The sequence below is a fragment of the Chrysochloris asiatica genome, unplaced genomic scaffold (genome assembly GCF_000296735.1).
Source record: "Chrysochloris asiatica unplaced genomic scaffold, ChrAsi1.0 scaffold00001, whole genome shotgun sequence".
Taxonomy (NCBI): domain Eukaryota; kingdom Metazoa; phylum Chordata; class Mammalia; order Afrosoricida; family Chrysochloridae; genus Chrysochloris; species Chrysochloris asiatica.
In genome coordinates, this window is record NW_006408519.1 from 33,098,693 (window position 1) to 33,110,838 (window position 12,146).

Consider the following 12,146-nt stretch of genomic DNA (forward strand, 5'->3'; position numbering starts at 1 on the left):
ACAATTTTTTACTGTCCTGGTGTGGCCCTGTAGGACAAGTACTAGACCATGAAGCCGGTTTGAACCACAAAGTCAGCAGTTCAAAGTCACCAGAAGCTCCTTGGAAACCCTATACAAGGGTCACTATGAGTCAGAAATGACTTCACTTCACTGAACAGCAACCCAACAATCACTAAACCTTGCTTCTACAAAATCTCAATGGAATGAGAATCTATGAAGATGCTACAAGGACAAAAACAAAACAAGTCTTTGGAAATCACCTTTCTTCCAAGTTTACATGCCTGGTAGCTTTTAAAGGATATAAGAAATTCTGTAATGTGAATATACTTTGTTAACTGCATATTCCTAGTACATGGGTTAATAGCAAAATCAATAATTTGTGACACACATTTTAGAATAATGTAATCAAATAATGATTTTCTATTTGCTCCTTAGACGTAAGGATGGTGAGAATTCATCTCTTATTTGAGGCACATTGTCAGGAGGGATCCAGCCTTAGAGACAGCCATCATGCTTGGAAAAATAGAGAGTGAGCAAAAGAGAGGAAGACTCTTAGCAAGATGGGTTGACACAGTGGCAGTAACAACAGGCTCAAACAGAACAAGTGTGAGGATGGTACAGGACTGGGCAGTGTTTCGTTCTGTTGTACATAGGGTCCAGTATGTGTGTAGACCTACTTAAAGCACCCAACAACAACAACAAAGATATATAATCTAGAGATCATCTCAGGATGTTTTGAAAGTCCTGACTATTCATATTATTTTTCTAATTTGCCAATAAAAACTAGTTGCACTGAGTCATTCTGAACCTTGGAAAGCTATATTTTCAAACCAGAACAGCAGCCCATTGGGATTTCACTAGCTGTGACCTTATAGATGTAAATTGTCAAGATTTTGTCCTGAGGAGACTCTGAATGGATTTGAATTGTCAAATCTCTTGGATAGTAGCTGAGTGTTCAACCAGTGAACGCCCCCCCCCCCCCCCCCCCCCGAGACCTTGGCCAGTTCAATAAGTTCTTAGTTATAGCTTCCTGATTTGGGACATTGCTTCATGCATATGTATAGAATATACATTTCCTTATGTCACTTGTTCCCCATTATCTGAAGGATACACTCTGGAATCTTTAACTAGAAGTGAGTACAAATCAGAATTTACCTATGTTAAACAGAAATGGATCAAAACAGGGCAGAGGCACTTACAAAATCATTGAAAAAGGCTGGAGGAGGAGGCTCTAGGCTAGACCTGTACTGACTCACAGAATAATACTGGAGACGGAACCACTAATGGAAGTGCAGAGGAGTCATGACCTGTTGTATTAACCACTGTTTCTAATCATGTTCCACCACCAGGAAGCATCTACTCTATTGCTGTTCCAGAGTCCACACCTCATCTGTCAAGGAGATGCTGCTGCTGCCTAGAGAATTCCCAGCCCTAACACTCACAGAGTTAGTGTACAGACACGAGACATGTACAGATACTCTACAAAACCCGTTCCCATTGAGTCTGTTCCAACTCACAGCAACCCCATGCATGTCATAGTAGAATTGCATTCCATAGGATTTTCTGAGGTTGCTTTTTTGGGAAGTAGATGGCTAGGCCTATTCTTCTGAGACACCTCTGAGTAGAACTGAACCAGTTATCTTCATGTTGGTAGTAAGACATGTTCACTGTTTACACCACCTGGAATTTCTATAGACAATCCCAACATCTCCATATGCTTGTTGCTAGTAGACACTTTAGAAGTAGCAGGAGTATCTTCATCTCATGGCTACCTTCCAAATCTCTCATGATTCTGCCAGACTGCCTGGACCTAGCTTACACCCAAACCCTTACTGTAAGGGAAACTGGAAAGTAGAGGTGTTGGATTTCCCATCTCTAATATATAGGGGGACACACCATATAGGCAAAGAGTAGAATGGATCTTGAACACCAAACTACTGCCCCCACAATGGGACTTTCTAGGACCCAGAATCAAAGTGACAATAGGTAGTGAGGAATCAGGAAATTGATCTTGTTTCCTAAAGCTTTTCCTAAAGGCTTGGGTGGGTGACTTCTAAAGTCCATTTCATCTCTGAGATTCTGTGACTTATCCATTCTACAATGAGGCTACTTTTAAGTATAGTAGGAGCTCTCTGTCAGTTTGGTTTGGGATCGTGCCTTTTGCTTTCTTGGTAGGTCTCTACTGCTATAAGAATCCCAATCTAATAATTCTCTATTTTATTGGACTTTGGCCAATGTGCTGAAAATAAGATGTTTTTCCTCTATTGGGATTTTTCTCTGCTTTGGAAATTCTCTTCTGCTCCAGATTCTCACCATAGAGGATTGTACACAAGGTCAGAGAAGAAAGAAAAGAAGTTAAAGTCAGATATACAGATTGCAAAATGAATTAGGAAGTGAAGAACAAAGACAGTAGCATGAAACCTGAGAGTCTAGCATTGTTTTAGTAACTGTATCTCAGTTCTCAAGATGAATTTTACAGTGGAGTGCTGCCTGAAAGTGTGACTGGATTAAGTGAAAACAATATCCAAAACATAAAATCAAAGAAGAGCCACAGATTCCCAAGATATAGGTGAAGGCAACTGTTAAAATCCCGATATCAAGAAAGGAGGCCATCAGTGGTGCAAATTCTGAAGAAGCTCATTAATTGTTTGGAGGTTTGAGTCCATCCAGACATGTTCAAGCCGAAAGGCCTGGTGATCGACTTCTGAAAAAGCAGGCATTGAGAATCCTGTGGAATACATTACTCTGACATTCATGAGGCACCAGGAATCCGAAACGATTCACCCGAAATTAGTTCTATGAATAAAGTTCATAGACATAGAACAATCCAAACCAACCCCAATGCCATCAAGTCAATGCCAACCCATAGCGACCCTGTTAAAGGGTTTCTGAGACTGTCCATCTTTACAGGAGCAGAAAACCTCATCTCCTTCCCAGAGTGGCTGGTGAGATTGACCTACTAATCTTGCCGTTAGCAGTCCAATGCTTATTCTACAGAACCCCCATGGCTCCTTGTAGAACAGTGGGTGGAAAAAAAGAAAAAGAATAATCACTGGGGGTTATCTGATGATTCTTTGAACCCACATCATAATGAGCCTGATCTAGTAAGTGTGGAATGGGACTGAGGAATATGAGTTTCAAGAGTCCAGTGTTGATGATCTCTTAACTACCCTTTGAGAAATACTATCAAAGGAAGATGGAAGGTATACACAGAGTCACTATACCAACAACAACAACAAAAAGAGTTGGCTGATGTTCAAGCATTTCAAGAGGTAGCATATGATCAAGAACTGCTGGTTCTGAAGGAAGAAGTGAAAGCTGCACAGGTGAAAAACAAGGCTCCAGGAATCGACAGAACACAAATTAAAATATTTCAACAAACTGATGAAACACTGGAGGAACTAACTCATTTATGCTAAGAAATTTGCAAGACAGCTGACTAACCAAATGAACAAGATCCATATCTGTGCCCCATTTCACAGAGAGGTAATCCAACGGAAATCATTGAACAATATTGCTAATAGGATATGCAAGTCAAATTTTGCTGAAGATAATTTAAAAATGGCTGCAACATTATGTTGACAGATAACTACCAGAAATTCAAGCTGGATTCACAAGAGTACATGAAACTAGGGATGTCATTGCTGACATCAGCTGGATCTTGGCTGAAAGCAGAGAATGCTAAGAAGATATTTACTTGTACTTTACTGATTATACAAAGGCTTTTTGATTGCGTGAATCATGACAAAGTATGAGTAACATTGCAAATAAGTATTCCAGAACACTTCAGAGTGCTCATAAGGAACTTATACATAGACCAAGAGACAGTTAGTCGTTAAAACAGAACAAGGGGATACTGAATGATTTATAATCAGGCAAGGTGTGTACCAGGGTTGTATTATTTCACCATATTTATTCAATCTATATGCTGAGCAAATAATCTGAGAAGTTGAATTACATGAAGAAAGCACATGGCATCAGAATGGAAGGAAGACTCATAGACAGACACCCTGCAATATGCAGATGTACAACCTTGCTTGCTGGAAATGAAGAGGACCTAAAATACTTACTGATGAAGATCAAAGACTACAACCTTCAGCATAGATTGGACTTCAACAAGAAGAAAACAAAAATCTTCACAACTTGACCAATAGATAAATGGAGAAACGATTCAATTAGTGAAAGATTTCACTTTGCTTGGGTCAACACCCATATAAGCAGAGGTCAAAAATATCAAACAACATATTGAATTAAGCAAATCTGTTGCACTAAACCTTTTTAAAGTGTTCAAAAGTAAAGATATCAGGTGGAGGACAAAGTGTACCTGACCCAATCAATAGTATTTTCGATAGCCTCATAGGTGCATGAAAGTTGGACAATGAATAAGAAAATTCACAGAAGTATCAATACATTTGAGTTCTGGTGTTGGAGAAGAATACTGCAAGTACCATGGACTGCCAGAAGAACGAAAAATCAGTCTTGGAAGAAGTACAGTCAGAATGCTCCTTAGAAGCCAGGATTGTGAGACTTCGTCTCGTCTCTCATACTTTGTACATGTTATCAGGAGAGACCAGCCCCTGAAAAAGGACACCATGCTTGGTAAAGTATAAGGTCAGCGGAAGAACCCCAATGAGACAGATTGGCACAGTGGCAGCAGCAATGGACTCGCACATGACAATGATTGTGAGAATGACGTAGATCATGACAGTGCTTGATTCTGTTGCATATAGGGCCATTATGAGTCAGACCTCACTCAACCGCACTTAGCAACAACAATGGCAATTCATTTAAGAGGCTGAAATGGCAGGTGGGGATCATTTCCTCCAGCTTGAGAAAAGTAGTTAACAGTGTTTGGGAACCAGAAAGAGTCTATTTATAGTCTTATCCACAAAGATCACAGACCAGGTTTCAATGTGTGGTCCTAAATGTGTTGTGCTCTTTAAAATATATCGATATGCAGACTCTTCCAGAATTTTTAGTAAGGGAATATCAAATATGCATAGTGTGCAAGCTCCCACATAATTAGAATGCACAGTGGCATTTGAAAATAATTGCCACTGATAAAATAGTAGACAAGGCCACAACATCATTTTTCCCAGAGCTTTGAATTCACCAAAGGAGGTTAATGGGCATTGATGCATTTTCCCATGTGTATGCTGGTAGTGACCACATAATGATTTCCTTCTAAATAAACTGACAACCATTAAATAGAAAATCAGCCTTTCTTTTCATTTCCATATATCCATTTGGGGATATTAAAACCAGTGCAAAAGTAGCCATTCCAAACAACATTCCACTCAGCTGGTAATCTCAAATGTAATCACTGCAGAATCTTTTAGAAGACCTGGGGAGAGTGAAACACCAGGAGAAATCCTTGCCATGTTATTGTATTGATGCAAGTTTGCAGTGACGTTCTATTTCCATAGTCTTTGAGAAATAAGCCCGTTACTCTACTATGTACTGACCTTACGAAAATATGCAATAGAGCAGATTGACATCATCAAGGGAAATTTTCATGCTGAAAAGCAAAGCTGCAGCATCCCTTATTTATTTAGGTACCAGAGAAGAAGACTCTTACAGCAAACACTTGCTGCTCTCGTTTTAAAACAAATGGAAAGGCAATACAATGGGGCTGCAACACCGTTGTTTACTATACCTATTAAAATCCCCAGGTGAAATTCAGAACTTTTATTCCAGTCTTTTTGTTAGGATTATTTTGTTCTCCATCAAAACCAGGAGTGTGCTGCAAAATCCATCTGCCTTCACTTATCCTCAATGTCACTATATTCATCTAGGCTGATGGTGGCATCGGCACATAAAGCTGATGTCATTTATGAACAAACATCCGAGCATACGTTTTAACAACTTATTCTTCTCAGCTTGACAAACACCAACATTTATATTCCAAAGTAATTTATGGTTAAAATCCCATTCCAGAAGCTGATAAGAAAAGATAGAATATTGAATTTCAGCACATAAATAAGATTTTACAAAAAAAAACCCAGAGGACTTTTAGTAATGACTTCCACTTAGACAGCACGTTTTATCCAATGGGAATTCTAGCTAGCTCATGGCACAAAATCTATTGGGGAGGTGTATACTCTGTATAAATGAAAAGATGATGAATGAACACCACATCCATAGTGATTCTGTCTGATGGGTCAGTGAATGCTGACTGTCAATTGCCTTATGTTTCAAGGTCTCAGTTTTAGGAACTCTTGCCTGGAGCTAAAACTTGAAAACTGCATATAGTAAGTCTTGGGAGACCAAAGAAATCTGGATTTATAATTAGGGCAACAAAAATATGTGTATATATATTTTTAGGAACACACCTGCTATAGGGCTCTTTTTGAAAATATCCAGATGGTTGTTACGTGTCATAGAGTCAATTCTGACCCATACAAACCTATAGAGGGATTCAGAGGAGTGGCTGGTGGGTTGGAACTGCAGAATTTGTGATTTGCAGTCCAGTGCTTATCCTACAGCACCACACCAGGAGTCCAATGGCCAACTAGCCACATTCAAAGGGAAAATAATAATAAATGCAAAAACTTACTGGATCATTCATTTAACAGCGATGAAAGCACATGGGTCTCAGTGAATGGAGTGTGAGGATATCAGAACTCTTTCAGAAAAGTAGCTAGCAGAATAATGAACCGCCTGTGCTGTTGGAAAAGCCTTAGTAGAGAATTGAACAAACAGCACCTTGTTTCTCTAAAGCAATTTTAGACAGACCAGGAAGCCTGGTATAAAGACAAATTCATCAAAACTGGCTTCTGATTTGATTTTGTCACTGACATTGTGATTTTAAATTATACACAATTAGATGGGACTGGTGAAAAGAGACGGGGATAAGACTCTAGTGGTTCAACTGTGAATAATTGCTACCAGGACTGATTGTGAATGTTGTAAATGTCAAAGTAGACATTTTGTAACAAAAGTAGGGGAGTGGTTGATCTTGTAGTCCAGGAGCGGAGGACCCTGGGACCATCAAGGGGGAAGAGCGGAGTGCAGGACCCTATCCAGAGAAGCAGTGATGTCAGAGATGGAGGCAGAGATGATGATGCAGAGAGAGAACAGCTGGGGATTCTAGACTCAAGGAGGGAGAGGGGCTGTGTGCTGGCAGCTAGGAAGCAGAAGTAAAAATGTCTTACTCTGCCAAATGGGGATAAAGTTGAGGAATTATTCAAACATGCATCCCTGTTATTGGAGGTGAAAAAGGGCAGAATCAGTTAGTGACTTTGTTGCTGTCATTAAGTGCTGTCGAGTTAGTTCTGACTCATAGAGACCCTGTATACGGTTTCCAAGGAGTGTCTGATGGGTTTGAATCTCCGTCCTCATGATTAGCTGTCCAGTGCTTATCTAACAACACCACACCAGGACTCCAGTTTTTGGGGTGCATGACCTTATTTAGAAAAGTCTAGGGTGTAACTACTCCTCACTTTCACTAGAGACTGTCAGCTGAGAGTAATCCTCACATCTGAATGACCAGATCTTTCTAGAAGGGAAATCCAAGCATGCTCCACTCCATGGCTGCCCCAAATGATTTAAAGAAAGGACCTTCAGAATGAGTACTATAGTTTGAATTGACATCTAAATCTTCTTATTCCAAATAGGACTTTATTTCACCTATATCTCAAGCACACATCTGCCAGCCCATCTGGGGATCTTTGTCAACATATACTTGTCTGAGCAAATATTAAACTTTCCATTCTGGAGTTAATTCTCTGAAGAGCAATCTTTGGCTGGTTACTCCAATAACTAATCAGCTCACCAGCATTGTTAGTATTATCCACACATTTATTAGTCTTTCAATTACAGTTTAAAAACTATAATTTGAAACCAGCTCTGAGGAATATCCATTTCTGTTCTATGTAAAATAGGTGTTTTTCATGCTATTTATTTTTTGTTTGAATGTGATGTCTTCTTAACCAGAGACAGGCTATCCTCTTTTTGATAACTATATTATAATTTAATGCTTTATCCTTATGTTGTTGTTGTTAAGTGCCGTCGAGTCGGTTCCGACCCATAGCGACCCTGTACAGGGTTTCCGAGGGTGTAAATCTTTACGGGAGTAAAAAGTCTCATCTTTCTCCCGCGGAGCAGCTGGTAGTTTTGAACTGCTGACCTTAAGGTTCGCAGCCCGATTAGTAACCACTACGCTACCAGAGCTCCTTGCTTTATCCTTATAACAATCTTTAAAACATCAATCCATTATGTTTCCCTTATAGTTTCCATTCATGAGGCTTTTTATTAGGTATAGTTTTATTAGGTAGCATAGATGGAATTAGATGGGGAGAAAGATGAGGCTTTCTACTCCCATAAAGATTTACACCCTCGGAAACCCTGTACAGGGTCGCTATGGGTCGGAACCGACTCGATGGCACTTAACAACAACAACAAATTTTTAAGCTACTTCTTTTTCTCTTACTTTCATCCTTTGGAATAGACTTTATTTCTCTAAAATGCATACAGACTACAAGAAAATGGACATGTCTATTTTCTGCCGTGATAATAGAATATCACACATGGCCTATAGAAAAGGTAGTAATAATTAAAGATAGCTAAAATCTAGATGTGACAAAGAGATTCATCACTTAGTCAGTTTCAAAGAAGGACTCTACTTCGGATTTTATATAGCTGTGCTTAAAGCAAAAGCAACACCAAATCCACTGTCATCAAGTCAATTCAAACTCACAGCAACCCTATGTTGTTGTTGTTAAGTGTCGTCTAGTCAGTTCTGACCCATATTGACCCTATACTATATAGGGTTTCCAATGAGTGACTGGTGAGCTTGAACTGCTGACCTTGCAGTTCAAACCAACTTTGTAGAGCCACACCAGGACTGCATAGCAACTCTATAGGACACAGTAAAATTTCTCCTTAGGTTTTCTGAGACTATAAATCTTTATGGAAACAGACAGTCTCATGTTTTTCCTGTGGAGTGGATGGTGTTTGAACTGACAGCTTTCTGGTTATCAGTACAATGTCTAACCCACAATGCCAGAGATCCTTTAACTATATTTTAAATCAGGGATTGGGGATATTTGTGTCTCCAAGATCAGGCCCAACTGATTACTCTTAAGGATAGTATTTGGAACCAAAAGGTCAAAAATGAGCAACTAAAGTTCAACCACATAGCTTCACTCTGGAAAGACCCTTCCAATATCAGTTCCTTGATGTACAAGCTGGAATTATAAGATGTAGGAAGTCAAGTGGACCTAAGACTGAGGAAGTCTTGAATAGCAGTGTTTCGAAAAGTGGTATTTGTCTTGCTCCCTGCTGGATTGAGAAGTGGTAATTGTCTTGCTCCCTGTTGGTTTGAGAAGTGGTGTTTGCCTTGTTCCCTGTTGGATCGAGAAGTGGTATTTGTCTTGCTCTCTGCTGGTTTGAGAAGTGGCATTTTCCTTGTTCCCTGTTGGTTTGAGACCTGCCTTGCTTCCTGTTGGTTTGCTGCTTTATAGAGCAGAAAGAATAAGTATGTAGGTTCATCTTCAATAAGTATTAAGTGGAGACCAAAAGAAATGTTGACTTCCTTAATCCACTTATTCTCTAGACTCTTTAATTCCTAGAATCCTGGTGTGGTGCAGTAGGATAAGCACTGGACTGCTAACTACAAGATCAGTGGCTCAAGCCCACCAGTCACGCCTCAGAAACCCTATGCAGGGTCGTTATGAGTCAGAATCCACTCAACAATGAGTAACAACAACATTTAACTCCGACTCCCACTGCTATCTTTGTCTCTACCCACATCCCTGAGTTTAGACTCTAGTACCAGGTCCTGAAACATATAAAATTAGGGAGTGAAACTAAAGATCCTTGTCTGGATCATCCAGCAGCTCTGTCACCCTCTGTTAGACTAATTACTGACATTGTAGTTTGTTTTGGCCTAATTTCTATTTTGTTCCTTCATATTTCCATTACAAAATAAAACTTCATTCTGCCTGTCCTTATGGATACTTGATGATACTTACTGATGAAGATTAAAGACTACAGCTTTCAGTATGGATTGCACCTCAATATAAAGAAAACAAAAATCCTCACAACTGGACCAATAAATGACGTCATGATAAATGAAGAAAAGATTGAAATTGTCAAAGACCTTATTTTGCTTAGATCCACAATCAATGTTCATAAAAACAGCATTCAAGAAATCAACCAAGGTTAGCATTAGGCAAAAATCTGTTGCAAAAGACCTCTTCAAAGTGTTAATGAGCAAAGGTGGCACTTTGATGGTTAAGGTGCACCCAACCAAAACCATGGTATTTTCAGACACCTCGTATGCATGTGAAAGTTGGACAAAGAATAAGGAAGACCTGAGAGGAATTGATGTATTTGAATTATAGTGATGTTGAAGAATGTTGAAATTGCCATGGACTGCCAGAAGAACAAACAAATCTGTCTTAGAAGCATAACCAGAATGCTTCTTACAAGAGAGGATGGCAAGACATCATCTTTTGTCCTTTGAATAGGTTGTCAGGACAGACTAGTCATTGGAGAAGGATATCAATAATGATAAAGTGAAAGATCAGTGAAAAAAAAAAAAAAGGAAGCTCTCCAACATGAATTGATGCAGTGAGCGCTACCATGGGCTCGAACAAAACAAACAAATGTGATGATGGCGTAGGGCCAGGTAGTGTTTCATTCTGTTGTGCATAGGGTTGCTATGAGTTGAAACCAACTCAACAGCACCTAACAATAACTCAAGGGCAAGCTCAAATAACATACCTTTAAAAAGCCATCCCTGTAGAACCCAAACACACAATGATGTTATTAAATAATATATCTTGTCTCACACAGGGAGCACAGTGCTTCCAAAGTATAAACATGAACTATGACCGTACCAGCTGTTCTACAGGAGAAAGATGAGGCTTTCTGCTCCCACAAAGATTTAAAGCCTTGGAAGCCCTACACAGGGATGCTATAAGTAGGAACTGACACCACAGCACTTAGCAACAACAACTACAATTTAATATTGGAAAGTACATTAATTTACCATTTTATTACCTTTTACTAGTTATTCCCTGAGGTAAGTTGTTCCTACCTAAACATCTGATCCATGACTCAGCTTACTTCTTATGCAAGACATGTTAGCTTGAGTTGAGTTAAATACATTTTGAAATGCCCCTATTATGGTGACACTTAATTAGTGGTGGTGTGCCGCAGAGCCAGTTCCAACTCATAGTGACCCTGCATTGGTTTTTCTGAGGCTGTAAATCTTTATTTCTCCCATGCAATAGCTGGTAGTTTTGAACTGCTAACCTTGAGGTTAGTAGTTCGACTAGTAACCACTATGCTACCAGAGCTCCTACTTAACAAGTAGGACACATGAGATTCATACAAGACGTGTCCTAACCACCTCTCGTCAGAAATTTTGTCTCGGCAGATCTCAGGTAGGATTCCTTTGCTCTTTGTATTTTGAAAACTCTTCTCAAGAATTTCAGAACATGTCATTATGATCATGCACACTTGTACATACACCAGGAGAAAGTCATTCAGATAGATCAAGGGGACAGTGAGTGGTTTAAAATCAGGAAAGGTGTGCTTCAGGGTTGTATCCATTCATTAAATTTATTCAATCTGTATACTGAGAAAATAATCTGAAAATCTGGACTATATGAAGAAATACACAACAGCAAGATGTATTGTGTGGAAGAAGATATATTAGTAACCTTATATGCAGATGACACAACCTTGCTTTCTGAAAGTGAATGGGCATTTATTGAAACACTTACTGATGAAGGTCAAAGACCTAAGTATGGAGTACACATCAACATGAAGAAAACAAAAAAAAAAAAATCTCACAATTGGGCCAATAAGCAACCATGATAAATGAAGAAAAGAATTATGTTGTTAAGGGTTTTATTTCACTGAGATCTATAATCAATGTCTATAGAAACAACAATAAAGGAATTAACACTGAATCACATTGGGCAAATCTGCTGCAAATGACTTAGGTGTCAAAAAGCAAAGATGTCACTTTGAGGACCAAGCTTCTGAGTCATGGCATATTTTCAATTACATCATATTCATGAGAAAGCTAAACAATGAATAAGGAAGACCAAAGAAGAATTGATGCCTTTAAGTTACAGTGTTGGTGAAGAATATTAACTATATGATGGACGCCCAGAAGAACAAACACATCT

General features: G+C 39.1%; 1 pseudogene; it reads right to left on the minus strand.

Annotated features, from left to right (window-relative positions):
• Nucleotides 1–1,077: 1,077 nt before the first annotated feature.
• Nucleotides 1,078–12,146, minus strand: part of LOC102836735 — a 27,036-nt pseudogene continuing 15,967 nt past the window's right edge.